At 39.6% G+C, this 26833-nt stretch overlaps 1 long non-coding RNA gene across 2 annotated transcripts in view; it reads left to right on the top strand.

Annotated features, from left to right (window-relative positions):
• LOC127059662 (uncharacterized) overlaps positions 1-26549 on the top strand; it is a 176580-nt gene extending 150031 nt beyond the window's left edge. The window contains exons 4-5 of one of the 2 annotated variants that reach the window (XR_007777668.1): positions 20738-21137; positions 24313-26549. This is a non-coding gene — a long non-coding RNA (uncharacterized LOC127059662). The remainder of the gene's footprint in view (positions 1-20737; positions 21138-24312) is intronic. The other variant, XR_007777669.1, reaches the window with a different exon arrangement.
• Positions 26550-26833: the final 284 nt, after the last annotated feature.

The raw sequence follows: 26833 nt of genomic DNA on the forward strand, positions 1-26833 counted from the left end.
CACAGATCAGGGGAACACATTACGTAGCAGCATAGAGCCCTTGCCCAGCCATGGTGCCTGCTTGCACGGGAGAGTGGATTCTTCAGCTCCTACATCACTCCCAGCTTAGTCAGACATACCCTGCAGACAGCAGACTGCCTAATGTATTGCTGTTGTTTTGATTTCAAGGCTCTGGGGCCTGACTCTCAGCTGCCTTGGATTGAAAAGGGACAAACAACAAAAAAACAGATAACTCAGAGGATGCAGGAAATAAAGGACATATATGTATTTTTAAGGATATGGATAATGGGGGAGGAATTGCTGATATGGCTGTGAACTCTTGTGATATATTTAGAACATTGGAGTAAAGCTCCAGTTCACTGAAGTCAGTAAAAATATTGCTGCTGAATTCACTGGAAACAATTCTTCTGTCCTCTGTCACAGGAAAGTATTAGTTCAAAATATACATCAACAGTGCTTTCACATCTGTGTCCCCAGGGAACAAATGACACTGTACTTCCATAATGTCCATGTACAGGCACACAGCTTTCTAAAGATGCTGATGTGAACCCTGAAAGCCCTGTCTTTTTTCTTCTTTTCTCAGCTTCCAGGTCAAGTCCTGGGTCAGGTCATAGGTGTTACCACTGGGGAGGAGGAAGGAAACGTGTCCTTCTCCCTCCAATCGAAGCAAGTTTTTGTGTAGGAGTGGAGTGGTTTGGGCTTTTCTTTTCTTTTCTTTTCTTTTCTTTTCTTTTCTTTTCTTTTCTTTTCTTTTCTTTTCTTTTCTTTTCTTTTCTTTTCTTTTCTTTTCTTTTCTTTTCTTTTCTTTTCTTTTCTTTTCTTTTCTTTTCTTTTCTTTTCTTTTCTTTTCTTTCTCTTATCTTCATTTGGTGTTTTTTTTTGCAATGAGTTGTGTTTTCTATTTTAAAAACAAAGCAAAGTGCATATGAGTCCCATACACAGCCACCTTCAGCTTTACTGAAGCTCTCTGCAGCAGAAGAAAGGCAACAGTATTCCAAATGAGCAAATGGTATTTTGGGTTTTTTAATAAATACTTGAGTTCTTTGGATCTTCCTGAACCAGACTCTAAGGATTGGTATGTTTCATAACCAATATCAAAATAGTTTTAGTATCAGTCACTTGGATGTGGCACTCTACTCCAGCTTTGTCTCCTGTGGTGTGATCTTGGGAAATATTAACTGAACTGACTTTGTAATTTTTCCATGGCTGCTTTCTCTGCAGGATGTGCCCTGTGCCAGATGGTTGACTTGAATGAATTCTCTTTACATAGTTAAAAATCACTTTCTTTTATTATTCATGACTTGTTTCTTCCATCTCTCATGTTTCTCAGTTTTCTCTCTGCTTCATAGATGGGTAGTCATGCCAGATTGAGATCAGGCTGTTATTTCATCTTATATTAGGAAGCCATGTTGGGACAAAAAAGGATGTCAGAATGACATAGGGCATTTTCTCAGATTCCTGCTATGTTAACTCCCAGTGCCTGTCTTGTCAGAAAATGCAGAGAGCTGGTTTTCATAAAGTAACCATACTGTCACTTTGAGGCTGTCTGCAAGGTTTTTTTGTCTGCAAGAAGCAAATAGGAAATTGAAAATAAACTGCATGGGAATTTAAAGTATCTGTAATATTTTCAGTTAAACTGTTGAGCTGTGTAGAAGTACTCCCAGCATATATGAAAATCATCATGAGTCAGTGTCCTTCAAGATGCAGCACCTACAATGATTAGAAAGATCAAAAAGCTGGCCTGATGAAAAGGTTATGCACTCACTTGCACATGCAGTACAACTAGTTATTAAAAATCAGACTCTGAAGTATTTGTTAAAAGCAGATCTAACTCCACTGATGTCAAATGCACTGATTTTCTTTGGACAAGGATCTATTGCTTTAAGTTTATATTCAATATAAACATCATATGCAATAATAAATCTTAGGAGCACATGCTCAGATTATTTGATTTATAATTTCATTTAGTGTAAAGCTCTTCCATTTCATTCCATTTCATTCCATTTCATTCCATTTCATTCCATTCTTGCGTTTCTCGTTCCTCTGTAACAACCTTGTAAATGTGACAGGGAGGCTCAGATCTTTGCCCAGCAAACAAAATATATTATTTGCTACATGAAAGTGGTGCACAACTCTCTTAAATGTTCTCTAGCAGACTCCTATTGCATTCCACAATGTGCCTGCACTTGAACCACCTCCATTCATATCAGAGTCTTTTTATCCCAGCACACATTGAGCAAGCTGCTCTGAAGCTTAATTCTCCTGACCCTTCAGTGCAGTCGGATATTGTCACCTAATCCCCTTTTTTTCCTTCTGTCCCATGTGTGGTTTTGACTTCTTTCTCTTTTCAATTCCTTTTTCCTCTTCCCTTTTTCTTTCTTTCTTATTCTATAAGCCTCTCTCCAGGCTGCACATTCCAGAATTCATCCTTGCATTAGGGCTGCAATACAATGCTCTCCCAGTGTTAAAGGATTAGACATTAAGGAGACTGTGGCAACTCCAGCCTTACTCGGTGCACAGGGGGAACATAAGGGGATGGAGGAGCTCCCGCTAAAGAGGAAGGAGGCTGAGAAACAAGGGGGGGAAATAGCATCTTAGCAAAACCAGAGTGGGTGACAAAGAGGTTTGTGTGATTAAAAGTAGCACTTTCTGCCCGGTTTAACACTCTGGGTTGTTTCTGGAAGACAGTAAACCAGTTAGAAAGCAAAGTGCTGCACATGACACAGGTACTAGTACATTAAATGCAGTTTTTATTTTAGCAGCCATCTCTGAGAAATGGCCAGTTTGAAGTTTGTCACGTGGTGGCATGTCATTCCAATGCATGAGGTGACGCTGCTGTCTGAAGTGCCAAGGTTAATCAATAGTGCATAGATTTTTTTTTTTTTTTTACATAGATAGTTGTGCCTCTGACTCACAGATATCCAAAGTTCATTCTACTCCCAGAGGAGGAGTCTGGGGTCTTAACTTCCAAAGATTTCCTGCAGATTTGTTTTAATTTGTTTTCATTTTTCTGAAGAGAATGGCCTTTGTTAAATGTCTCTTCTACTTTCCTTATTGGATTGGAACCAATTTATTGAATCAGAAAAAAAAGTGTAATACTTTTCAGTGTTCACAGGTTCATAACGGTGTAGAAACCCTATTTTGATAAAATTAAGGTTAATTTCTTTCTTCGTCACCACTTCACCCAAAAGTAATTCTGTAAAAGCAAATGTAAGGATATAACCATGTTTCATTTAAATCAATCGATGATCTCCAGAAGCTATTAAAGGATTAAATTACTGAGAAGAGGGTCGTTCCCCAAGCACACAGACCTATTAGCAGAGCAGTAATTGTCCATTAGAATCTGCAGCACGGCTCACAAAACCCCAGAGAGGGGTTCTTGTTTTCCACCGAGGTTGTTTTGGTTGTATTTGTTGATGGGGTGGGAAAAGGAGTGTGAAGAAGCAAAGTTTTGCATTTTGCACGGGGGAGCTGGTGGTCATCCTGATCTATTGCGGAAGTGAGGGCTGCAGCTGTGGGCCAGCTGCCCAAAAAGTTCTGTCACCCAGACTCATGAGTCTCACCCTTGTGGCTGACAGTTTCATTGTTCCCGAGGAACGTAAGTGTCATGGGAGGTCATGCTTGCATTATTATTATTCAGCTACATTTGAATAAATGTACTTGGCTCTGTAAAGAATGCTACAGGCCTACTTACCCTGCTGTACCCCACGGGCATGTGGTGAGGCTTAAAGATTGTAAAGTGCTTTGAGTTCCTTGGAGGAAAAAAAAAAAAAGGCACTACATGAATGAAACAGGTTCCCATTTGTTCATACAGCATCTGGTCCCACATCAGTGATGTTATGATATACGGGATCAGACCCAGAGTGCTGTACATGTGTTGGATTATTCACAAACATAAATGCAGATATGGCCCAACCCCACGGTCTCTGCAGTGTAAAGAGCTGACCTGGCAGCCTACCAAACACACCTTCTGCAAGGCACTGAGTGGGCTTTTTAGCACCAAGCAATTAGGGGTGAGGATTGAGGCTTGGAGCAGACAGGGAAAAAGGGCATAGGCTGAGCACTGGGAAGATGAGCAAAATCCATGGAGGAAGAAAGATTCAGATCTTGAAATTCAGGGTTGTTTGGGGTGCAGCAGTGATGTTTTACACTGTACTTTCATGCTTTACATTTTCTTGTGGAAATATCTTGTGAGATTTTGACGAGAACAGAAGGAACTGGAGCAGTAGAAGTGAGACAGCATCATTTTAATAATAAGCAAATACTCGATTAAGTTAATAATTTTGTTGGCTAGATTCTCACCCTGTATTGCCTGGCCCAAATCAAGGAAGTTTTGTGGTTTCTGGTGTTTTCTTCAAGCTGCAGATTTTTTTTAATTTTTTTTTTTTCAGAAGGGAAGTAACCTTTGGAACAAGACAGACATTCTTGCCAGTTGCACACGGATATTTTTCTGTCAGCAGGATGCAGTTTGCTGCTTACCTGCTTTAAGGCCAGGCTATGATACTCTCCATCGTCTAAACTCTGCAGTGTTTTTCAGTCTTTCACCTCCAAAGCGCCCCAGGAACTGGAAAATGGAAAATAGATAAAATCTGGAATTGGTGCTAAGATAGCATATGCAATTGCTCCACACAACCAGAGTCAAGACTTCTGTTTTTGGATGTAAAGCTCGTGTTCTTCATGGTTAATAAGAGAAAATCTATGTTGATAGTGTTCACAAAAGCTGCAAGAGCACAGACACTGTGTGCTGCATTTCCCAAAGGAAAATGCTAAGTGTGACACTGTAATTTTCTCCACCTGTTGCCCAAACTGTCAAAAGGAAACATGTCTCTTATTTCACTCTGAATAAGATGTAGTATGTTTGTGGTTTGGGAAATGATAGCTTGGTACTCTGTCAGTTGAAACAGCTGGCTGGCCCTGAACCAGAGCTGTGGCTGAGACATCCATGTACCTGCCTTGGCTTTCAGGCCCAGGCAGAGAAGGCTTTGCTCTCTGCAGTTGGATATTTAGCAGTCTAACAGGGCAGGACATTAGTTTGAACCCACTGTAACTTTGAAATGGCAAATGTGAAGAAAGTATGCAGCTGATGAGAATTCAGAGATAAAGAATAGAGGAATGAACAGGCTGATGTTTTTTAAGAAACAGTTACATGTTTATTCAGAAATTCCTCACAGGTGCTGTTCCAAACTATTATTGAGGAATTCAATAAACTTAGTCTATGCAAATTACTTTTTTTTTTTTTTTTTTTTTTTGGTGCAAAAATCCACTGACCAGACTCATCTTCCATTTCTTCTCACTGCTGGGAGCCCTCTATCAACCTCATAAAATTCTTTCACATCTTCCCATTTGCCTTCCCTACCCAACTCTTTCATCTCTTCATTCTCCTTAACCTACTTTCTATCACAGATCTGCTCCTGTGAAAATAATCCCAGCTCTGCAGACATTAGTGCTGCTGGGTTAAGCTGCTGGGGCAGTTTGTCTCAGGAAAAAACAACCTGCTGATGGTGGTGGGAAGCATGTCCAGGCCAAAATCCTGCCTGGCAGAGGCTGCTAGTGGTGGAGTAAGTGGATTCCCATTTTCCAAGGCTAAAATGAAGCCCACTTGGGGATCAACCATGCTGCCTGGTGGAATTTGACAAAGTTGCTTGTTTTGTACATTTGGAAAACCAATATTGTATGTCCTTGTGAAAACAAAAGTGGAAGGCAAATGACTGGGCAAGAAAGGCTAGATTCTGATTTAGTTTAAATCTTCTACATATAGGTTTCCAATTTTCCCAGTTTTCCCAAGCTGTTAAAATTTTAGGGAAAAAAAAATGTAAGCTAGAAGAAGAAGAAAGTGTCTGAAGCCTTTGCTTAGGACCTAACCATTCTTGAAAGAACTATTCCTACGTGGGGAAAAAAAAAAAATCAACAAGCACTTAGGCCCCATTCCAGTTAAGACTTTTTTTTTTTTTTGTGCTATCTTCCCAAAACAAGAAAAAAAGAGGAAAAGAAGAACAACTAGGTGCAGAACTACTCCCAGGTAATAATAAACTGACTCAAAAAAGTTGAGAACAAGCTGGATCAACCCTCTAGCAGATGGGAGGTTTTACTGTTTTACTCTTAAGAGACACTGGTAAATCATTTGGCATTATTAAAGATACCAACCCACAAAAAGGATCTGTAAAAATACATGTTTCTAACTTTTCCTCATCTGGGATTCTGTAGTTGTTAGTGGTCCGTGAGTCACTGCTGATATTTAAATGCTATGTATTCATTTGGATAGGTGCATAGCAGCAACCTCCAAGAATGAAATAATTGCCACCCATGTGAAAAAAAAAAAAGGTGGTTTCCTGTGCTGGCATATGTAATCAAAACATCTTTTTTACTTGAAGCAGATCTTTTAGGCTGTAATCATAGATACAAAGCACAGTAGAAGTATCAGATCTGCCTCACCACTGCATTAGCCTGACTTTATTCAAGTGCAACTCAGATGAAAAAAGCTGCAGTTACACCAGCAAATAATGGAATATTTTGCCCACCGAGACGGCTCTGCATTGCCTCGTGCCCTGCTTAGTCATTTGCAGTACACCAGGGAGTTGTGCAGAGCTCTGTGTCTGGTTTGGATTGTGGGATTTGGGTAGATGTTTGTGGTACTTTAAAAGGCTCCTCAGTGTGGCTGACAGCAGAGAACTCATCCCACCATCTCTGTCAGATGCTGGAGCTGCTAGAGGGTAATCTGTTGTCTAAAAGTGGTATTTACTAATGGAGATGGATAGGAATTCTCAGAGAGGTCCAGGTACTTTCCAACATGTCTCTCCTGGTCAGCATCTGGAATTCAGGATTCAGACAGGTCTAAAGGCAGCTGTGGAAATAAACATGAACAAGGCATTAGAAAACATGATGATAAAGTTTCTTCTTTTGTGACTTTTGGAATCAGAAGTTAGCAGGCAAGAGACATAATTTTATGTAATAATTCCAGTTCAAGTTCTGATGAGTAACATTTTACTTGCTTTTGGCAAGCAGAAGAGGAGTAGGTTCCCACAAAACTTTGTGTCTCCCAGTTTCTTTACATGTGGGTGCCATCTGTATTTGCTCCCAAGTAAATGGGCAGAATGGCATTTCAGTGGCTTCCTGCAAATGTCCAAAGTTCCCAAGAAAATTCTTGAACCTCAAAAAAAAAAAAAAAAAAAAAAAATAAAAGGAAAAAAAAAGGAAAAAAGAATGGACAGCTGAAAAACAAATTAGATGTCTAGAAAGCCAGAAGTTGATTCAACGTTTCCTATTTATGCACACAAAAATGACAGCTTAATACATTTTTTCCCTAAAGAGGCAAGGGTTTAGTATGTAGTATCCCCCAACCACTCAGCACTCTCCAAGCATAAACTCAGCAAAGCTTATATAAACTAACTACAGAACCTCACAGCTGCTGCAAAATTTTGTGGGACAAACTCCTTTGGTTTAAGTGAGACCAAAAACATGAAGGTCAAAACAGGGGCTCAGTCTGACCCTTCCTTTTTCCGGATAATGTATGGAGCCTTTCTCTTTGCCTGATGCACTCGGAGTCTTCAGAATGAAAGTGCACCACATCCCTACCAAGTTAAGTAGTTTATAAACAGAGAAACACACCATTTTATCACTGAAGTGAAAATGTGTGGGGGAATAACTGTTTTGAGTTACTCCTAAGCTGTGAGATTCCTGACTGATTCTTTTAGTCTGAGCTGGAGTTGTCAGCAGGTTGTCTTATTGTTCGTTTTGCTATTTAACTTGAGAGACTCCATCTAAAATGCAGTGCCTGTGTGTGTGCATAAGCTAGACAAATAAATATCAATCATCTCCCAGATGGTGATAATATGCCCCATGGGAATGGAGCATAGATTTGCTCAGACACTTCTGCCTGTGTTCTTTGCATTTCTGATCTCTCCAAAATCCAGTACCCTTTGTTCATCTCAAATTGTGCACTTAGGTACACCTTTGCTGGTGCATTTCCTGAATATAGTTAGTCCCTGGTTTGTATCTGGGTGTCCTCCTCCTCAAAGCCAGATCTTTCAGATTTTGGAGCTTGCTGGTTTATTTGAGTCTATTTTTAGGCAGATTTTATGCATCTAATTTTGAGTCTGTGATCCAGGACTTTGAATTAGGCATCCCTGCTCCTTGTAAAAGGAGTGAGGAAAGTGAGCTCCCTTGGCCTGGGCCTCATGGTGGTGAGATCCCTGAGCAGAGAGACTCCTTTGCTGGTCAGCAGGAAATGACTTCAACTCTGCAGCTCCTTCTCCTGCATTTAAGTGCTTGACTGGGAGCTGCAGCGAGGTATTTCCCTGAAACCTTTCCGGGAATAAGGTACTTATGTCATTTTCTTGGAAACTACCATGGAGATCATTCCTTTCTTTTAAAGTATAGCCAAGAAAGTGCTGCCAAACCCTTTCAGGCCATGTTCACAACCCGAGAATTTGAACAGGCCATTCCCTCCTCTCTTTGCTGGATTTCAGGCCCATATGGCCGAAGTGCCCTGAGGATCCCCTAACCACTAAACCACACTTGGAGCAGTTTTTAGCCCTTCTGTTGAAGCCATTTCTGCTCTGCAGAAAAGCCTGATGCATTTTCTGGACTAGATAAGCCAAGAGAAGGCATGTCAATGGTGAAAGTGAGTCCTACATTGTCAGTGGTCACCACCAACACAGGTTCCTGCCCTCCTGCAATGGTTCTCACAGCTCATAATGAATAGTTGTTGGATGGGAATTCACTGAATCATAGGCCACTTTTCTTTTAGGCAGTGTCCTAATCCTGGACAGGAGACTCTGTCTCCGTATTTTGGCCTCATGAAATAGTCTCAACAGAAAGCTCTAGAGTTTTGACACACAAAACTTGGTAGGTGGCCCCCACAACAAGAAAAGCCATGAAAGATCTCATCTTTTACCTTTACCTCATCTTTTACCTTTTACCTCATCCTCACCATCTTTTACCTTTGCTTTTGTGAAATTCTGCATTTGTGCTTAATAAGTTTGAGCCCTGAGGTCTCTTTGTAACATTAAGAGGTAATTCTTCCAGTTGTTCTCCCCTTTCTAATGAAACTCCAATGTGTCCATAAAAGGATTATTTGTCATTATAGTTCATAAATATGAAGTTAAGATCAAATACAAAATGTGTGAGACAAGTGAAGATGGAGAAGTTGTGAAATGTTTTCCTTCATTGTTGTTTTTTGAGAATACAAGGCTGGAGCAATATGTGCCTCAGTTGATTATGGTTTGTATGTGACAATTGACTGCATGGGCAGGAACTCACCTGGAAAATTCACTGAGGAATCCATTGCATGGATCTTTCTCTAACTTGAAGATTAATGTCTAAGATGCCTTTTGCCATAAGGAGGAAGTTAGCAATTCTTTTTCTCTGTTTTCAATAAAACCCAGGCTTTTGGATTATACAAAAGGGAATATGTTTTCCACACTTTTTATTAGAGATTATGAAATGTATTCCCATTATCTAGATCATTCAGCCATCCTGTATTTATGCAGGGAGATGAAAAGGGAAGATTAATCAGTGAATGTAAAGATACTCAGTCAACAAACCTTGAGTTTTATATCTGTGTTAGTAGCTCTGCTACCAGCTACCAGATTTCTTTTTCTATTGTATTGTGTAGAGGGGAAAAATTGTGTGCTAGCTAATGATTCTTTGAAGAGAAAATGAAAGCTAGCTGATTATTAATATAAAACAAGCAGCACTGCCTTTTAATTTTCATTGATGGGTCCATCTTTCAAAGCATATAAATGTCACAGCTCAAGAGTGAAACTGTCGTAATTTCTATAGCTGAGGTTCTGGTTTATCACACATTATCAAGTAACAGATGACTTGCATTATAATTATAACTTTAAAAGAACAAAACTTTTTCTTTTTTTTTTTCTGTTTGCCACATAACTTGAATGCAAAATATGAACAGACCACTTGCAAAGAAAAAAGAAGGGGTGGCCAGGAGCTGCACTCAAAAAGAGGCTGCAGGTAATAAAAGTTGAAGTAAAAAATAAATTTCCTTCCAAGTTTCTGCTCAAACACCTCCTGGAATAAGGAAAATGGTATCTAGCTAACTTATAAAATATTAGAAAGCAGTAAAATGTTGTTGTTGTTGTTGTTATCATCATCATCATTATTTGGGAACATTGATGGTTTTTAGTTGCTTTGGCTTTGCATTCCTTTTGCTGTAGTAGGTGAAAGGCAAATCCCTTAGGACAGAATGCATTTACTCTGCTACTTTAGAGCAACTAAAGCATTCTGGATCCAGTGGAAACTGGCAAAGTGAGCATGGGAGGAGACTCCTGAAAGCAGATGAAGCTGGTAGATGAAGCTGAAAATTGAGTTGCATGTAAAACAATGGGAGTTTTTACTGTCACAGTATTTGTGCCACCGTGCAAGGGCTACTGAGCCTTAAGGCAGGATGTTAGACCTCTCTAGGGGCTCTGCCAATGGCTCTGATTCCTGGGAGGGCTGGCCCAGAAAGGAACATGAGTGGGGTTCATGTCCCAGCCATTTATTCTCTTTTCCTACCCTGCTTTCCTTATTACAGGTCACTGGTTTGCCTACCATAGAATCATACAGATGTAATATTTTAATGGATCAAAAGAACACAATTAACTCTTGCCCTGGCGTTTTTCAGTGCAAATGACCTTCATTTTATTCTGTTAGCCTTTAGTGGTGAAATAAGGTGGCTGCATTTGCATTTGCTTTTCATTTTAAAATACATTAAAATTATTTAAAACCATTGATAAAAACACTGAAAAACTTTGATTTGGGACAATCCCCAAAAATGCCATCAAGCCAATTGTGATTCTCCACTGATAGGTTTTTTAAAAAAGCACTCATCTCATTCTTAATGCTTTTAACATCTACTTTATTGTCATGATGTGGCACTGTTTTTAACCAGTGTTGTACTGTACATCACATCTGCAGAATCATAGCAATCTACATTGAAAATAAAATCAGGTTTGTCTGACACAACCTGTTTCCTGTTAAACACACTGAATGACAAGAATTCTCTTTCCTCTCTTTATTTTTCCTCTTGACTCCTGCAGCAAGTGAGTCATTCTTTCCCCCAAGACCTAGTTCAGCCTCACTGACCTGGTGCTGCCTGTGTCATCCTGCCTGCCCTTTTTAAACATAGTGCTCTTGTATTTCATGGGAATCTTCCTGGTCTTCCAAGAGACATCAAAAATGTGCCAGAGATTTTCTTCAGACAGGTCTCTTGGACTGTTTGGGACAAACTCTACAGCCTGACAGGTTTAAAGTACTTATCAGTAATTGATGTTTTTTACTCTTCTTTACAGTTATTATCAGACTGGGAAGTACTTTGCCATCCTCAAGTGAGAAAAGTACCTTAGCCTTTTTTATTCCAGTATTTACTAAGTGTTTACCTCCTCTCCATCACTAACCATGTTATCTTCTTTAAAAAAGAAATTAACCATTGGAAGCTTTCTTAGTTTCTGAAATACTTCAGAATTTTTTTTTTCATGTTAGTCCCATTTCTCTCAGGTAAGAAATGTCTCTGATGCTCTTAGCTTCCCTTTTTCTCTGGTTTTCATTTTTTAAAATATATGTGTGGATTGCTATCTAATCTCTGTTTCCTTTATTTCATTCCCTCAGAAGCTACATTATAAATATCCAAAAGAAACTGTACAAGCACACACACACATATATATATATAATATATATATATATCCATTTGAGTAAGGTGTCCTTGCCCCATTTGAATGTTGCATTGAAACACCGCAAGTCTTCACATTTTGCTGAAGGCATGCAAAAATTGGTAAGCTTTTGATCCACAGCAGTTACTGTGGGCCATTCATAGAGGGATGGAGAATAAACCTCCCATGCTGAATGTGAGTGGAAGGCACTAAGGATGTGAGAAGGGAAGGTTAACACTCCAGCTTGCCTGTAAGAGAGCCACAAATGTTTCAGCTTAGTGATTTTGGACTAAGTTACTTGGATTTTGCTTGGAGAGTGAGACAGCTACTGTTTCATGTATCTGCTTCATTAAGTTTAGACTATATTTGTCTCTGTTTGCTTTCCTACTTGTGCTTGGAGTGTATCTATCTGTGCTCTGTTTCACAGAGCCTGGAGTTTATTTGCCTAAGTTTGCTTTCCACTGCCTTTGGACTGTGTTTGCACTGAGCTCTGTTTCATTCAGCCTGGACTAACGGGTCCAGGATTGTTCCATAGCATTTGGGCTGTGTTTGTTTTGCTTTCCAGAGCTTGGGAATGTAGCTGTGCACAGCGGGCCACTGCCCAGAGTGCCTCTGTCTGTCCCCTGCCTGGCCTCGGAGCTGTCCTGGGCTACCTGGGCCCACACCCACCTGCCTTGCCCAGTGCCTTGATGCTGGAATCTCCCAGTTTACAGTAAGGAAGGATCTGACATAAACTGAGTTGCCTGGCATGAAGTATTACATCAGAGCAAAATTTGTCCCAGATCTGCTACAGGCAAATCAAATTTATGTGGGGACAGAGAGGGAGAGCCACAAATTCGCAAACACCCTTGCTCAGCTTGCGCTATTTTTAATTAAAATAGAAAGGGGGAAAAAATAACCACATCCTGTAACACTCACTTTTTGAGAATGATGTTAACTAGAAATGCAAATGCTTCTCTTGATTTCCAGTTTTTTTGTTTGGTTGGGTTTTTTTTTTCCTAAATCTGTTTTTCTGCATCTTGACTGGTCTGTTCTCCAGTGACCACATTTCCACATCTGGAGATGAGCATTTGACAGACAGGTGTCCTTTGAGAGTGCTGTCTGGAACACCTTTGGGTAGTTAAAGACAATTTCTTGCTCTCCCCCCCCCACCCCCCCCAAAAAAAAAAGGTGCTGTTTGCTTCTCACCCAACATGGACTGATCTCTTGGAGCACAAAGAACTCTGCTACAATCATTTCAAGCATTTTCTTGGTTTATTAGTTATAACCTCATATGATTTTCCCAAGGTATGGGTTCACATAAAGCAATAATTTCTAGTGTGTTATTTGCTTTTTCTCAAAACTAAACACAACACCATTTTAAAAAGGAAAGGCTGGGTACCAGTTTGGCTGCAGACACCTGAGGGGCAAAGTACCAGAACCACCCTTCAGCCTCCCACCTCCCTCATTTTGGTCTTCCATGACGGAGCAATGAATATCTCAAATATTAAATTAAAATATTCAAATATATTCAAATAAATTGAATAAATAGTTCAAATAAATATTCAAATATCTTGAATTCAAATTCCATGTCAGAAAGGAATGTTCTCCACCTCCTGTGATGTGGAGAACATCAGTCTCTGCCTGCTCATTTCATCTCTTGCAGTGGTCATGACTGTTGAGCTGCTGCTGAACACTTGAGTTATTCCTCCTACCCCATCATAAATGGAATATATACACAAATTTGAAGCAAAGGCATGAAATTAAATACCCAAACCCCATTTTTTTCTCCCTCACTGCAGCTATTTACCCAGCAACAGCAGAACTAGAAATACCCCAGAGAACAACTTAAACTAAGGAGGGGGTCAGATTGAATAAAGTGAATTATGATGTAGTCAGAGTTACTGACAGAGGCTTCAGAGTTAACCAGGGGCAATACTTTTGTAATCACTGGGGCTGAAGACAAACAAGCCTCCAGGTACAGTGAATGTGCCATCTCTGTGGGTGTTTAGAAACAATCAGTCCTTCCTAATGACCAGGGGATGGATTAGTCAAAGCCTGCCTCAACACACAATTTTTTGGTCTCTAATCACAGGATGATAGGTGTGATCAGTTTATTTGAAGAAGATAGCAATGCTGGGAAGGCAAACTATTGTGTTGTGACTTTAACATTTGGATTTAGTTGATTTTGGAATCGGATGTATTTAATCTTCAGGGATAAAAATAAATTTTAGAAAAGGTCATAAATAAAAGGGGTCATAATACATACGTTATCTATTCTTTGGAAGATTTAATATATTAAAATGCTAAAATTAAAAATAGCAGTTGAAATCTGCAATCTTCTCTGGACTGATCTCCAGCAAGGTTTCATGATCAGCTTTAGATGGCTTGAGTCTGGAAAAATAAGGGGGACTGTTTTCCATAAAGACAATTTTAAAATGTTAGATTTTAGATTTTGAATGCATTAGGTAAGTTTTTCATGTTACAAGAAGCTGATAAACCCATTGTAGGTATTCAGTAGATTTATTGTAAGACATAATAAAAGTCTTATAAAAGTAGGTGAATGAGAGTTTTCTCTTTAGAGAAAGGGAATGTGAATTCCCTCCTAACTTCAGTTAGGAATAGCAACCTGCCATTGCTGTGGTATCACAGCCACTTACTGTAGATACAAAAGCAGAATTTTACCAGCCCTCAAAATTACACAAGGGGAACAGGGAAAAATGAACAACTGCAATGAGACAAGTCATGAGAAGATTTTCTTTTTCAGTATTTCTGTTGTTATGGAATCCCCTCTGTAGTTTTCAACTAGTTTGCCATGAAATCAAACTGGAAAGGGATTGGATGGATCGTGCCTCTCCTTTCAGTGTAGGGGCTGCCACTTATCCAGGGAAAGGATGGGCAGGGAACCCCCTACAGTATCTGGAGAGGAGAAGGACTGACCTCATCTTCAGGCTTAGGATCCACTACTTCTCCTGTCCTGGGCTCAGGATTCCCAATGTTATTTCAGAATATTTTTTTCAAGCTTGTGGACAGGGCAGTTGGCTTTGTTGCTTCAGTTAAATGCTTAGATGTGCTTGATTACCTTCAGACTTCACCAAAGGAATCACTGGATAAGAGAACTGCTAAGAATGTCTGCTTTGGGAAACAGTGGTACTGGTGCTTAGCAATAATTAGCAATACTGCATCTCAATTTTTACCCCCATCTAAGTGTGCTTCCACTGTATCCAGAATGTTTCTATATGACTGTTTATCAAATCTGCTCCAAGTATGTCCTATAATCCAGTTTTGTTCACACTTTTATCACAATCTCTTACTCAGGTGATAACGTTTTTTTCCATGCCTTTGGAATCTCAGTCCTCATAGCACTGATTATTATTCATCAAGTATGTGGTTTTAAGCAGTTATTGACTATGTAAGCCCAGTCCTGCCTTCATTGCTGAGGTAACACCCACTGACACCAATTAAGCACATTTTATTAAGTAAAGGACCATTGGAATAGATTCAGTGGGCAGACAACACTTTATTTTTTGTAATATTTTATCTTGGCATGAAGATCAGGGCTTTTTTCCAGGCCTGTATCCAGCAGTAAAAAAGAATTATAGCAATGAGACTCTCCAAAAAGTGACCAGACAACCTAGGATTTGTGGGAAGTCCTATGGCTACACTCAGGGATATATGCTGTGGTGTTTGGATCCATGCTGGATCCAAAGGGGAGCAGAGATTCATATTTCAGGTCTCCATCTTCTAAATAAAGCCACTGTGTGGCTGTAAATTAAAGACAAAGGCAATTTGGAAATGTCCTTAGTGCAAGGGCAGGTGAAATGCAGCCCATTGCTAGCATCACCAGAGCCAACACCATCCTTGGGTGTTTCTACTGCATCTTTTCCATGGCTGAGCTGGTGGCACACACAGGGCTCTGTCTGTTGTGCCATCTCTGTGGAGACACTGCAGAAGGCTCCCTGTTCATGGGCAGCATTGGCATTAATTCAGTCGCTCACACCAACGATCCCAGAGATCAGCCTCTTATCTAGCAACTGGAAAAATGCCACAAACAACTGAAAATGAGGAACTGAAAGTGAGGGAAATCAGTGTTAGTGAGAATGTGCAATACTCAGGCTGTGTTTTTTAGTAGTTTCTTGTGCAAAGTGCTTTACATATTAAGACAAATTCCCACACTGGGTGCTTAGAAGGCAGAGACAATTATGATGTCTATTCTGCACAGAAGAACTAAGGGTTCAGCAGAGAGATTCAGAGACCTACCAAAAAGCATGAAGAACATCTGAAAACATCGGCAGAATCTCCAGTCCAATGCTCCAACCATTATATTTTCCCTTAGCATCTATGCTTTATTTATAATCAGACTTGAGAGTCTTTCCCCAGCCTCAAAACCCCAGGAAAAACTCCACTGTGGATGTTTGCTATTTCACTGAAAAATTGTCTGATTTCTGGTTTTCAAATAGAGAGCAAGTGCTGCCTAATGGTTTTTGAATTAGGAGGATATACTTGTTTTCCACATGCTGTCTGGTTCTACTTGCTGTCATGAGATGTTTAGAGAGTGCTCTTTGAAATAAAAAAAAAAGGAAGAAAAAACATCACAGGGGGCTAAACTTGATGATAAGTAAGACCCAGGGTGATTTATGACTTTTCCTCAGTGTTTTCAATCACAAGGAAGCAACAAGTTACATGAGATCCTGACTGTTTAGAGCCCCTTGGCCAAAAATCTGGGAGCTACATTTTATTCTGTGAGGGGCTGGAGCTGGGAGAGGTGTATATGGGCAGCTCCACCCAGGGCATCCACATGTGACTTCTGCTCTGTCCCAGCAGTCTTGGTGTTTGCAGTTCAATGATTATTAAGTAGGATTTGCTGCTTCTGTATGCAAAACCCTGTAGTCTGGGCAGGAAGCAGTGGCTAAACATCAAACTGAGGAGCAGCACACGCAGCACAGACTTAATGTCAGTAACTTACCTTGTTTCTGTAGTTGGGCACAGTAATAGTAAGTAGTAGTAAGTAATCTTATTTTTTCTTGGCAAGATCAAGTAGGTGTCTTGACTGAATAGGTAGAATGGAACAACCTATAAACTTTTCAGATTTCACAGGAGAAAAAACCCTTGAACTGCTTATTTTTATTCCTTTTGTTTAGTAATTTATTTTTATTGCCACCTTCTTTATACCCTTAGACTCAAATAGCTATTGGTCAGGTTAGGTGAACTAATGGTCTAATGGGTCAAAGGATCAGAGACCTTCTGAAGGGCTCAGACCACCCACCCTTCTCCTTTCAGATCTCACAAATTTTAAAAAGATATATTTCTTCAGCCTTTGGAAGGTTGTTTTCAGCTCCCAAAGCTAGGAAGGTCCTCCTTCGATTGACACAAATTATGTCCAAAATCCATTGAAGAATCCTGAAAAACTGAAACATTCAAGTATTTTTTCTTGTCAAATCTGATGTGTGCTGAATATATTACTTTGTGTGTGCCAATATAACTAGATAAGGGAAACTATAAAAATGCCTTTTGCAACTGGTAAGGATATTTAAAGGGATATTCAAGTTAAACTGAAATCTAAGACAGTAAAATTCCTGTTGTTTGGAGAGGAAGAGATTCAGTCTAATTTTTTTGTCTAGAGAATGTTAGGAACTTACCTATGGTATCTAATACAACTTTAACCCCTGGAGAGAGAAAGACACATCTAGAGAGTTAGTTTGTCGTGACATAGGATTGATGAGGAGATATATGTATATATATATATATATATAGAGAGAGAGAGAGAGAGAGAGAGAGAGGGAGATAGATTTGTCTACATTAAATTCACAGAAAACCCCTGTAATTGCCCATCATGAGATCTGAACAGGATTTTTAAATTTCCAGCCTTAGAAATGTAGATAAACTATTCATTAAAGGAAGCAAGACTGGATCTTACAGGCCTTGACTCTTATTTCAAGTGATGATTCACATCCAAAAGTGAACATAAATCTCTCAAATACAATTCTGTGCTTTACAAATGTTTTTAATTCTGTGCTTTACAAATTCCTGTAAAGATTCTTCTTTGTGTTGAGGGGAAAATTATTTTCTCATCCATGAAGAAGAGAGGAAGAGAAGCAGTGGCCTCAAAGTGTGGGAAAACTGTGACAGAGTTTTCAATTTCTTGGATTATAGGATTGGGTTTGGCCACATCTCATAAACACCTCTACTTGCTCCCCTGAATAGATTGAATACCAAGTCCCAAATACTCAACCTTGAGAGGCCACAGGAATCACAACCACCCAAGAGATGGAGTTCCTCTGGCAGAGTGGCAGTGTAGCTGCATTTAGCCTTACTGAAGTCCATTCGTTCAATCTATAAGACCTATGTATACGTATATTTAATCTGTAAAGTCTCTCTGTGTAAGGTTTTTGGTGTTCTTGAGGCTTTTTCAAACATTAAAGCAGTCAGACATTGTTGCTCATCAATACAAGAAGATACAAAATGGGTGCAGATTTTCTGCTGGAAGTAGAAATTAACATGAGTTAAAAGTAGCCATTTACAGGAGCAATTTTAGATACAAGAGAAACACACACAAGAGATCACACTTGGGGCTAAGATTGATTCCATCATGGGTATAGAAATTTTTAATCCAAATGGACAGACAAACAGCACTGAATTGTTGCTTCAGAGCCTTCCCTGATGTCCCAGAAGATTACAGCAGCTCTGCTGCTGCAGTGTGATTCCCATTGCAGAACAGCAGATTACCTCATTGCCTGCAGAGGAGCATCAGATTCACCACTTTCCCATCCAGGTCTGTACCCAAACCAGCAACCAAATGAGGGAAATCCCAGGCTGACTCCCACTGCTCTCCCCTCTTTGGCCTGGGAGCTGCTGTTTCCTTCCTACCCGTGGTGTAGGGCAGAGTACAGCAATAATGAGGGTCTTGCTTTCCTTCCAGCAGCTGTACCACGAGTGCAGGAAGGAAAAAGATTGTTTACAAACTAAGAAAGGGTTGGAAATTCAGATTGCAGGAATAGATAATTGAAAAAGCAAGATACGGAGGTTTCTTCCATGCCAAATAATAAACATCACCCCTTCAAAGAAATCACTTGATTATAGTATCATGTTGTATTTTCTATCTTTTTTAGTCAGACATTATTACTCATAAACTAAATAATATGATCATTTTTTAAGAGCTGAGATAATGCCTAGAAATTGGTCCAAACATGACTAGACATTGTAATTCATTTTTTCAAGGTTTTTGCTAGCCAAGAGCCAACATTGGTACTGAAGTGGAAAGGATTTTAGAGAGGATGGGTTGTTCCTACAGAAACTGTTGTGTCATTTTCAGAATGATGCTGAAATTAATGAAGGTATGCACAGCCTCCTTTCCTTCAAAAGAGATCATCAGTCTGTGCTTTCCAGTGTGAAATGGAAGGATGTAAATATGAGGGGTTAGCTGTGTTTTATAAGAGGAAAAAACAGCAATACCTGGTGAATTAAAGCAATGTAAATTCTTCACAATGGGCTTTTTTTGGACTGGAGGCCTTTGGCACTGCAGACAGCACCTCTCAGCCTTCCTAACCCTGAGCACAGTTGAGGTTTGGGTCATTTGTATGCCACTGAAATGCTTTTGTGGTGCATTAACGTGGTTCCCTTTAATAAACATGTAGACCTCCTGCTCCCCTCTGACCAGCACTGCTGGGTTTGGAACCAAACTGGACTTGTGTGTGCACAGCCAGGGGACTGAAACTGCTCCAGGACCTAGTCTGGAGCCATTCTCACTCAGGCCTGGCTTTTCCAATATGTTTTTATAATCATGCTTAATTATGGGCATGAGAAATAACTAATTACTGAAGTGCATGGCTTTCTTCCTCCAAGAAAATGTGCCATGGCTACTTTGCTTATCAGATTTTGCAACCCACGCAACCCCTGCCAGCAGAAAAGGTGCTGAACATCAGAAATATTATTTCCTTCTCCTGAGTGTTTAGTATAACAATATAAGCATTGACTGTTGTGTACTTTGGTATTATTTTCCTTTCCTGCTCGTAGTCACTTCTCATGTTTCTCCATCATTTTAGGCCCCTAACAGGGATAGGATGAACCCATTGATGTCGGCACATGGAGGCCTGCTAGTGGCATGCCTTTGGTTTTAGTCTCCTAGCAGCAGCCATTCATGTTATGTGGGCTTTCTTTTCTGGGCATTGCCCACCCCTGAATCTGACTTCAGGCATTTTTCACTGCCTGTTCTGCATGAATAGCCACAGGCCTCTTGCCAATTGTCCCCCCTCCTTGAAAGCCAGCTTCAGCCAAAGGCCTTTTCAAGTGTGATCCCAGAGTGCCACACAGGCTTTCAGGGTATTGTTGTCGAGATGAGGGCCCTGCACTGGAAAGTGGGGTCAGAAGAGAAAGCACAATAAGGGGTGATGGAGGCTTCATGCAGTCCTCAGATGCTGGCCTGTTTATTAATTTACAAAACTAATGTCACTGTCTTTAGAGGAGAGATTGAGTGAAAAAGATGCCCTTTGAAGAGAAGAACTGCTTTTGATACATTACTAAAACACTGCTCCCCTTATTAAATTGATTTTATGGAAGAAAGTACAGCTAATAAAAGTTCAGAAACACCAATAAAATATTGAAGGTCTGGATTCAGTGTTTTCTTTTTTCTTCATCAGCTCAGACACAATTCATGTTAATGGGTTTTAAAAGCTGTCCTAGGGCAAAAATTTAAATTTGCAAGTATCTGGTCTTCCTTATGCATGTCACACAAACTATTAGTCAAGATAGTACAATAGTGCAAGCTCTTTAGCAGAGCTCTCATTGTACATAAAGTAATGAAATATTCAAGCAGAATTTGTTTACCTCTCAGGGGTTTTGGGGGGATCTGAAAGAGTAGGGGTTCATGAATCTTGAACATAACATACAAAAGTGGCTTGGCTTGTGAGAAGATTCAGAGCTGGGCTTGAGTGCTGCTCCTGCAGTCATTGTTGGTGCAGGTTGCTGGATCTGGGCAAGCAGTCCTCTGATCTGTCCCTGTCGTGTGAGATGGAGTCCTGTTGCCTGGTGGCAATTCAGGTTTGCCCTGCAAGTTTTTATCTAAAAGCAACCTTGGGAATAAATGTGGTTTCTTGATTCCTTTTTCCTTGCTTTAGCTGGTCAAAGGCGAGGCTGGCTGCATCCCCCGACAGGCATGCTCGTGGTGGTTTCACTCTGCTGACCAGTGCCACTACAAACTGTCAACTCCATCTCCTACCTCCCAAAAAAAGAAGGGAGTTGCTGCTCTCTCTGTCTCAGGCCAGCTCAGGAAGCAGTGTGTCAGACCCAGCTGAATCCTCTTCTCTTACCACCTCATGAAACCAACCCAGGAACAAGTGGCTTCATCTGCAGAGGCCCTGTCACTTCCACGAGTGATGATGATCCTCATTGTGGATGCACTCAGGATTGAGATCAGGGAATTCTGAGGCCACAGCCATGAAACTCTCCAGCTGAAACTGAAGACAGCTGCCATTGGACTTGTATCCTCTGCAGAAGGAAGGCATTCCTGTCTGACCAGTGAGTTACAGATCGATGCAAGATTAAGAGTTGGTTTTAAACCTGTGGCTGTAAACATGTGATTGAATTTTAACTGCTTTCAATTAATGTAGAGCAAAAGAGGCTTTTGTAGTTGAACAGTCCTTCAAAAGTACCAGACTTCAAGCATAAATCTGTCCAGTCTGCTTTTGTTTTTCATAACTTGTCTTGCCATGTTTGTTAATTATGGAAGGCATTTAGGACTTGCTCTGTCTCATCCAGTTTCTTCTCTTCTGCAATGCTCCAGCAGTGAAGTCAGCAGTTTTACAATCCACTGCCTTGGACCTGGAAAGTCATTTATGGCCAGCAAGTGGGTGTAAATTGTTAATGGCAACATTTTAAGTCTACCCCGTATGCAAAGCATATATGGAACAAAAATAGTTATAATCTACTCACCTTCCTAGTAGCAGAAAATAATTCAAAAGCTTCTTATCTCTTTTAAAAATGATAATCCAGGGGAAATAAGTTTTTGATGAGGAATATTCTTACCTGAAAGCAAATACCAGAACATCACCCTGTATAATAAGTACTGGTAACATTTAATTTCATTTAACATGAATTTCATTTCATTCGTTTATTTTGGTTTTCAGCTCTGCTGCAAACAGATTCACAGATTAATATGAATTGAAGATTACTTGCCATGCTTCTGTCAAATATGTGTTTTCAGATTGATATATTTGGTTATAAATATAATAATCTGAAGCATAAAAGCGGTGGGTATTTCCTGAATAGGACACTATTATTTGGTATATATATTTATAGCTGATTCACTAAAAATTCTTTTTGTTTGAGGAAGACTTGGTAGATTTTCAAACACAGAATTCAGTGAAGAATTCGGAGGCTGGTTAGTGAATTATTCTGTGACTTTTTAGAAGAGAATTTGGTATCATTTTGTCCTTGCAATTGTCTGCTATGAAGATACTGCACACCTTAGTAGAAAGGTATGAAGGGCTTTTGCATCCTTCATTCTCTCATTAAAATTAGTTAATTTGAAAATTAGGATAAGAAGTCAGATCACTCAGCCTTTTACAGTGCTTTTCAGGCTCACAGTCAAGGTAGGTAAATAGGCCAAATATCTTCTTTTAACATTGTCATGTATTTCTTCTCTTTATTAATTAAGAATGTAAAAATAAGAGGTTGATAACTTGACATTGCTTTAGTCAAGGCTGAAAGCTACTAACTGTGCCTGAAGATTCTCTAAGAAACACCCCAGCTTTGCAAAAAAGCATACCTGGGGTGCAGGAACAGGCATCAAACAGCTCTGCAGCCTGTGGTGATAAATCCAGCACCCCCAGACAGTTTGGAACTTGCATGTACAAGATCTGTTTATTTTGGCTTCGAGTGGAGGAGAGGATTTGTCCTCTGTATGTAAACAATCGCAGATAACGGGATGTCAATGAATGTATTTCAATATTTGCCTCTTAAAAATTAATCAAATTAACCGCAGAAAAGCACTGAGAGAGAAGTATGACAAGTACCAGTAAGATTCTCATGAACTACTTCCCTTCTCCTTCCTTATGAACAGCAATAAGTAGTTAGAGTACCCAGGAAAGCTGTTGTGGCAAACTTGCCACTTCCATGGCAGGAATAAACACAGCCATGACCAGGTCTGGAAAGCCCCCTGTGTGGGAAGAGGTTTTGTGATGGCTTAGAGGCACTAATGGGTAAAAAAAGGTGTCTGGTAAAGATAGGGAATGAGTAATCCTCAAATGATCAACATTTTTGTTCAGATAACAAGCTGAATAGTTTATCTGGAGTTTTCTGAATCTCACTGGGGTAAAGCTCAAGCAGCAGTCTTATGAAAGCAAGGGTTAATGTGACATTTTAAACTTCTGCTTCTGGTCCATTTAAAAATTAAACAAGAAGTGCACAAATTAAATACTTCCTTAAAAAAGAAGTGAATTCAACGTGTTTTAGAGTTACCTGAGTTTTAAATTGGTTAAGTTCAGATTTTGGACTATTTAATGCTTATTTTAAACCATTATCTGTTATGTAAATAGTCAGGGAAATTTTTGTAGCTACCTGGACAACACCTATATCAGATTCCAAACACAACATGAGGTTAGCATTAAGTGAATTTAGTAATGCAAACTTCCACATCTTTTTTTTTTTTTTTTCTCCTTTTGGAGCTCTCTTATTTCCTTCACAGCTATTTATCATCTGAAGGATAAAGGAAAAGAGAGAATGGGCAAATCAAAATAAATTTTGAGAAAACAGAACCAAACGAATCTGTCTTCCCTAATCAGACACTGTTTTCTTTCTGCTCCACAAAATAGATAAACTGCCTGAGAAAATCAGGTTAAGTGAAGAGCAGTGACATTGTGATAACTGTGGACAGAGGCTTCAAACAAAGTGGTCAAGCTATGAGGAAAAGACACTTGGTGGTGTTTTGCAGTGGAGAGAATACAGTGCTGCTGAGTTAGGTTTTGGAGACCATGTGAAAACCTTCTGCAACTTTCTCTGCAGATTCAGCTTTTGCTAACTAAAAGTCATGCTATTATACCCTGGATGTAATGAATGTGAAACCAGCAGTGGACAGGAATGTCCAGTTCTCACCACAAAACACAGCCTTGCTGCAGATGTGGAGTAGTTACGTCTCCACTTGTAGATAATCTAGTATGGGTTGCAATGTCTCAAAGTTCTCTGTAGTATTTGGTTGCCTTTCTGCCTCCTTTCAGCAGTTTTAGAAAGCAGTTTTTTATGGTTTTAGCACAGGGCTTTTGGAAAGGCTCCGCTTCCTGAAAAAAAGCTCAAGAGGTAGATGAATTTTCAGAGGGAAATCTGGTTAAATCTTGCAGTGGTAGGTCACAGATACAGAGTGGTCTGTAAAATTTAGTCACTCAAATGAGAGCAGTGTTGTTTTGAAATCCTCCCCTCAACAGTAATGCCTGGAAGTCTGAAAAAATATCTTAATTCTGCTTTTGAGTCCCTTTAATTTGCCTCCACTTGTGGATGTCATCTCCTGAGTCTTGCCTGTGTCCTTCTGTCTGTCTTGCTCCCGCTGAGGGAGTGCCTGAGCCTGGGTCTGCAGAGGGACTTTGGGCAGAGTTTTGTTACCTCACAATCCCTCCTGCATGAATTGATTTCATTGCTTGAAATTACAACAGTGAGCTGCTTCATCTCAAAGAAACTTTGTTTTCTTTCTTTTTCTTTGCAGAGTAATCTGAAATGACCAGAGGATCCATCCTGGCATGGAAGTGCTCTGAAGGTAGGAAGGTATGGTTTCAATTAATATTCAACTTTGGCAGAGTCAAAATGTTTCACAAAAACGCACTAATTTTGATAGAATTCAACAATTTTGGTTTTGGCCTGGGAGAAATATGGCATGAAAACCTGTGGGATTTTTTAAAAGAATACTACTCAATTTTTAAAATGTTTGAAAAGATTTTGGTTTCACTTTATCGTGAAACAAAAGCAATGCTGGGGATTCAGAAATAGTGTAGAATCAAATTTGGGATTCACTGGCTATTTCCTTGAAATATAAACATGCAAACAAAAGAACCTATCTGTTACATTGGTATTATTGCTGTCTTCCAAGCTCTTCCACTCTGGAAGTGTGACTGAGCTGTAATGCTTTAAAAGGTAATAAAGAGTTGGGAATAAGATTTCTGTGTGGCCCCTGTGCCAGCATCAGAGAAAAGATCCAATGCAGCTAATCTGTTCAAGTTTAATGAACGTCCTGCTGACTTTTAAGGGAGCTGGCTGCCTGACTACCCTCTGAGACTTTAAAAATCTCCTCCTATTTTTGTAGAATTTTGTCAGGAAACCAGATTGAGCGAGACCATATAGAAAATGCTATTGCCATTCCTACAGGTTTCCACAAGATATTTGACCCCTCCCCTCCCTTTCTTTCTTCTTTTTATACCTCTCTGGAATGCAGATATTTTGGTTAATTTTCTCCAGCTGTCACAGAGTCTCACAGGAAAATGACCTCACAGAGTGACCAGTTCCCCATTCCTTGACTTAAGTAGATTTTTTTTCTTCAGAGCTTTCACCACATTATTCACATCACTGCCTGGTGTGTTTCACAAGTCAGGAAAAAAGCAAAAAATAATTTCCACCCCCTAGAAAAAAAAAGGGGAACCCAATCAGATCAGTTTGGGTCCATTTTATCAATTTACATTGGTATTTCAGATAAGTCAGTGCAGCAGAAATTTAACATTACCCATTCCTACTAAAAGGTAGGGAGATATTAATATTTGGATATTTTTCTTCAAAGAATGATTTTTATTACAAAATTCCTTCATTCATTTAGTAATGACAGTAGTCTCAGAAAGCTGGAGAGTCAGACCTCTTAATTCTTTTGTTCTTTTCAATATACAACTCAGAGGGGAATTTTTTTTTTTAATTTAGTTTTCTGAAATATTATTATGTGGGGAAAAAAACAAAGAGGAAATCCCTGTATGGTAAATATTTATGGTTCATGAAATATGTGAACGTGTGCATGAGATGCATATGTCTCAAAAGCTAATGGTTTATAAAGTACCAAGGACCTGTTGTTAAGAATGACTTTCTTCTTCCTTCAAGTTCCTCCTCTGTTTTTGGGAATACCTGGTTGGAGCTTGTAAAATACCAAGGACTTCCAAGCACAACTTTTCTGTACTGTAACACCTCTTCATATCCTCTATCTCATGTTTTGGATGAGTATCCCAAAATCTTGGTGTTTTCTGTAGCAGTCTGAGAATTTTCCTCCAGGAAATTGTAATGAACATGTTCCTTTTGAATGTCCTTGTGTTTACATGAGTGCTTCATCAAGACTGCCCAAGGGGAGTAGGTTGTAGCTGTGCCTTATTTCTCTAATCTTCCAAAACTGGTATTACCACGTTATTTTTGTAACATAGATTTTGCAATTGTTTAATTTCAGAATTTTGGGAATGATTGCTTGGTACAAGCCACAGAAATTTAGATGTTTTATAAGGAAATTTAAGATAGATTTTCATGGGCTGTGGTATTAAGTAGGTCATCTGGTATAAGTATATGCCTGATAAAGGTCTACAAGCAAGTTACTCTTGTGTCACCGACATAGTTTATGAAAAATCCTTTACTTAGGAATTTTCCTCTCCTGAGAGCTGAGAGGACTCGGTACAAACTGTAAACAATTCTTATCTGCTGCTGTGGAATGCAATGGGGAGAAATCTGTGATTGGCCCCGTCAGACTGTTTGCAATTAAGAGCCTATCACAATTCACCTGTTCGGCCCGTCTCGGGCTGAGAAGACTTCAGTTTACACATTCTTTGCTATTCTTAGGATAGCCTTGGTAGTGAAATCTCTAGCTTTATTCTTTTAGTATAGTTTTTATATCTTATATATCATATCATAATAAATCAAGCCTTCTGATGCATGGAGTCAACTGTCTCGTCTCTTCCCTCATCCTGGGACCCCAGAAAACCATGTAACACTCTTGTGCAGTGACAAGATTTGGTGCTTTTCTGTCCTGTGTGCAGAATACACACCTGACAGATTTGAAAGATTTGCAGCCCAAGGTGCAAAGAGCCAAGTGTGATTGTGGAGGTCATTGCAGTGTGAGCCTGGTATGTATCTCATGGAGTTTGGGTGAATGGGAGCTAGAAAATAAAATTTCATGTCTCAAAGGCTGCCGTGAAGGACCTGAATTAGGTTGAATTAAATGAGCAAAATCATGGTGTTACTGATGAGCACTGGGTTTATACCCTACTGAA

The sequence above is a fragment of the Serinus canaria genome, chromosome 5, assembly GCF_022539315.1.
Source record: "Serinus canaria isolate serCan28SL12 chromosome 5, serCan2020, whole genome shotgun sequence".
In the NCBI taxonomy this organism is placed as follows: Eukaryota; Metazoa; Chordata; class Aves; order Passeriformes; family Fringillidae; genus Serinus; species Serinus canaria.